The sequence below is a fragment of the Bubalus bubalis genome, chromosome 16 (genome assembly GCF_019923935.1).
Source record: "Bubalus bubalis isolate 160015118507 breed Murrah chromosome 16, NDDB_SH_1, whole genome shotgun sequence".
Classification (NCBI taxonomy): Eukaryota; Metazoa; Chordata; class Mammalia; order Artiodactyla; family Bovidae; genus Bubalus; species Bubalus bubalis.
This window is the reverse complement of record NC_059172.1, coordinates 36,950,865-36,955,403: the sequence shown is the minus strand read 5'-3', so window position 1 is coordinate 36,955,403 and position 4,539 is coordinate 36,950,865. Positions and strand designations below refer to the sequence as shown.

Genomic DNA, 4,539 nt, shown 5'->3' with positions numbered 1-4,539 from the left:
TTTGCAAGTCCTCTGCATTTTCTCTACAATCATATCATAAATATCAGATATTTTTCTTTATTTCTCATTAAATTGTTTCCATTATCATCCATGTTCCATAAACCTAGTTCAGTAGCTTCTAGAAAGACAATATTTATGATTTTTCATTAACTTGATAGAGATTTAGTTCAACGAAGGGATGGGTGAAAATCGAATTTTGTGGCCCAAAGTATTTACACAAGGAGAAAGAAAGAAAGTTAAATCTATGACAAAATATTTATCCATTTCAACCTCTTACAAATATTTCCAGAAACAAAGTGAAGCTCCATACAAAGTCAACTTGATAAAATATTTCCTTTCCTCGGTCTTAGTTTTCTTACTTATTAATTCAACTTTTAAATTCATAGATAAACTGTAATTCATAGGCTTAAACTGTAAGATACATTACACAAGATCAGACTAAAATATTTATGCATAAATGAGACTGGGAATATATTTGTAGAGGCAATGGATGGATGAAGGAAATGAAGCTAAGAGATATGAAGAGGGAGAGTAGAGTTTCTGAGTCTAGACACACTGGATCAGCCAATCACAGATGAAGGGCACTGAGGAACAGGAGTGCATCTTACATTCCCCCAAACCAATGAACTTGTGTTATGCCCTGGGCTAGTCTACTCTCAGAGCAGAGAGGGCAGGGGGCTGGGTGGGGCTCACAAGCAAGACCAGGGCCCTTGCTGCTTACACTTGCTTCTGACACAACTTGCAACTGCACAAACACACATCATGGTGCATCTGACTCTTGAGGGGAAGGCTACTTGTCACTGCCCTGCAGAGCAAGATGAGGGTGGCTGAAGTTGGTGTTGAAAACCTAGGCAGGCAGGTATTCAGCTTACAAGGCAGGCTGAAGGAGAATGAATGTCAGCTGGGTGTGTGGGGACAGAGCCATTGCCTGAGATTCTGGCAGGCACTGACTCCCTCCTTCCTTATGCTGTTTTCACTGTCTAGGCTGCTGGTTGTCTACCCCTGGACTCAGAGGTTCTTTGAGTCCTTTGGAAACTTGCCCTCTGCTGATGCTATTATGGGCAACACTAAGGTGAAGGCTCATGACAAGAAGGTGCTAGACTCCTTTGCTGAAGGCCTGAAGCATGTCGACCACCTGAAGGGTATCTTTCCTTTGCTGAGTGAGTTTCACTATAAGAATCTGCATGTCAGTCCTGAGAACATCAGTTTGTCTACGGGACGCTTAATATTCTCTTTTTTTTTTTTTTTTTTTTTTTTTGTGGTTAAGTTCCTATCATGGGGAGAGAGTTAAGCAGCAGGATACAGTTCAGAATGGAAAAGAGGTATTCTGGTTACATCACTATGGATTCCTCAGGACCATTTAGTTTCCTTTACTTTCTTTGTTCCCAGCCATCATTTTCTCTTACCCAATCTTGTTTTTTTCTGTTTGTTATTTACAGTATCTTCTTTTATTCAAACATTTTGAGTATTTAAAAACACTTTTATATTTTAAGTCACTTAAAATTTTATCTCATTCTTTCCCCTTACCTCTTCCTTTCAAAGCAAGGAAGACAAAATAATGCATTGCTTCTAGAAATGGTTCAAAAGAACCAAAAATGATAACAGGCTATGGACTAAGGCAGAAAGGCAGAAACATTTCTAAGAACAAGTTCAGGCTGATATGGGTGGGTTCATATCAGTAGTAACATCTACACTTCAGCCATCTTTTACTTATATTCTAGGGGCACAGCTTGGGATGAGACTGAAATACACTTTAGTCCAAATTGGGTGCCTCTGCTAACCATATCCTTGTTTTTTTATCCCTTCCACACAGCTCCTTGGCAAAATACTGGTAATTACACTGGCTCAAAACTTTGGCAAGGAATTCACCCCTGAGTTCCTGGCTGCCATTCAGAAGGTGGTGGCTGGTGTGCCTAATGCCCTCACCTACAAATACCATTGGGATCCTGGCCATTTCTTTAAAAAAAGAGAAAATTTATTTTTAATTGATTGATGATTGGTTTACAATACTGGTTTCATCACTATCATACATTAACAGGAATTAATCATAGGTGTACATATGTCCCCTCCCATTTGAATCTCCCTCCCATCTCCCACCGATTCACACTCCTCTAGGTTATTACAGAGCCCTATTTGAATTCCTTGAGTGGATGAACATTGTGATAGCTTACAGTGAACAGTGTCAGATTTGTGGCCTCCAGAGGAGACGATTTTGATCTGGGGCCAGAGAAGAGGCTTGATCACTCAGAGCTTTTGCATGGCAGAAGTTTTATTACAGTGAAAAAGGGACAGAGAAAGCTTCTGAGATAGACATCAGAAGAGGAACTGGAGAGTGCCCTACTTGCTAGTGTTATCAAGACCTTATATACTTTTTCCTTTGGTTACTAACAATAGAAAGGTCTTATTGAACCCTCTCTCACAACATACATTTTAAGAGAACAGGATTAGTCAGAAGAATCTTAAGAAGGAGAACCAGGTCCTCAAGTAAGATGCATTGTTGTTATATAATCATTAGTACAAAGTTAAGGAAAAACATACCTTTGAGCAAGATGAATTGTTTTGTTGTTTAATCATTGAAGTGAAGTGAGGTCGCTCAGTCATGTCCGACTCTTTGCGACCCCATGGACTGTAGCTTACAAGGCTCCTCTGTCCATGGAATTTACCAGGAAAGAGTACTGGAGTGGGTTGCCATTTCCTTCTCCAGGGGATCTTCCCCACCCGGGGATCTAACCTGGGTCTCCCACTTTGCAGGCAGACACTTTACCATCTGAGCTACCAGGGAAGCCATGGTAGAAGGTCAGCCTTATTCCTTGGACTGAATTTTTCAGCAATTAGATTATATTTTGAGCCAAACAGAAAAGGAATTTCTTAACACTTTGATGAGGTAAAAATAAGGATTGACATGTTTATGAACAGCATTACTATGGCAAGACAGCATAGATAACCCTGTACTGGTCTGCAGGTCCTGAACACTGCACTGTCTGGTTCCCAAATTCCATCTGTAAAAAAGCAGCTCCACTCATTTCTCCAAGCAAATCTTAGGAGCAAACGAGTCCACGTAAGGCTTTTGTCTCTGGTGTAACTAAAGTGGAGGAAAATGGACTATTGAAAGGGATCATCTACTTTTTCAGACAAGACAAACGATGGGAGGTAGGAAAGCTTTATGTTTTTAAAACGACTTGAGTCTTGTGGGTTTCTGTTGGCCTCTCATGCTCTTCCGATTTGGAGAGTAAGATCTAATCACTCAAGTTACATAAGAGTTTTGGTAAAGATCAATCAGTCTTTCTCTAAGAGACTTGGCCACTGATACTACATCCACCGCAAAGGAGAATACCTAAACCATGAATGTATCCTGCCCTGGCACCATCATTAAGAATAGGCTTGGAAACAGGACTTGATGCCACTTCCTTCTTTGTCCTTCATCTAGTAAATAGGCCTCTTTGTGTCTGTGTTAGTCGCTCAGTCAGTGTCCCATTCTTGGCAACCCCATGGAGTCCCTCTGGTTTCTTCGTCCATGGGATTCTCCAGGCAAGAATACTGGAGTGGGTTGCCATTCCCTCCTCCGGGGGATATTCCCAACTCAGGCATTGAAGCCAGGTTTCCTGCATTGCTGATAGATTCTTTACTGTCTGAGCCAGCAAGGAAGCCCTTTACCTTTACTTTAACCACCTAGGTTATGCATGGGTTTAAAGAGCTCTGGGCTTAAAGAAAGTTAGTCTTAAAGATTGTTGTCACAACTCAGAGTTTAAGAAAAAATGTCTTATGTGACTAAGACAAAGCAATGTAGAACAAAACATTTGTCCTTTTCTCCTCCTTGAGAGCTCCAGACCCCTTGAGCACCCTGGATTCCTTATCAGTCTATCTAAGAACTGACTCTCCAATTGGACGACTTGATTTCCCTAGATTCTTCTATTTTTTACAGTTTAATTTTTTAAGTCATTTTTCAGTTGTGATATTGCTTCTGTTGTTTTTTATGTTCCTGTTTTCAGGCCACAAGGCATGTCAGATCTTAGTCCCCTGAACAGAAATAGAACCCTCACCCCCTGCATTACACTAAGCCTTAAACACTAGACTGAGAGGAAGGTCCCAGTATTTCCCCAGATTTTATCTTCTGAACTTTGGGAAATAAAATCCACCCTCAATGGTATGGCTTCTGCCTAATAAAGAAATTTCAGCTCAATTTCCTGATTCAGTTTACTCATTTTTCCCCCCTCTAAGGATATGGGAAAGTCCCTAAGGGTCTATTGATAGGGAGGCTTTGTGTCTAATATGAGAGAACAAGGGGAATGAGAAAAGGAAGGTACCTCACATAGTCAATAATGGATGAAGCTTCTGCCTCAAAGCACAAGAACTATTAAGAAGGTTTAAAATATACACAGGATACTGGCATTGCAGGGAATCATGGAAAACTTCAAACCTAGACAGAAACTTCAGGCTAATTCTGATCCATATCCACTAATTACTCAAGAAATAGTGTGCTCAGAGACATAATGATTACTCAAGAAACCATTATTAACGTTTCCCTTTTTCATACTTCCC

The 4,539-nt window shown here is 40.5% G+C and overlaps 1 pseudogene; it reads left to right on the top strand.

Annotated features, from left to right (window-relative positions):
- Window positions 1-762: 762 nt before the first annotated feature.
- Window positions 763-4,021, top strand: LOC102393291 (annotated as a pseudogene).
- The last annotated feature ends 518 nt before the right edge of the window (window positions 4,022-4,539 follow it).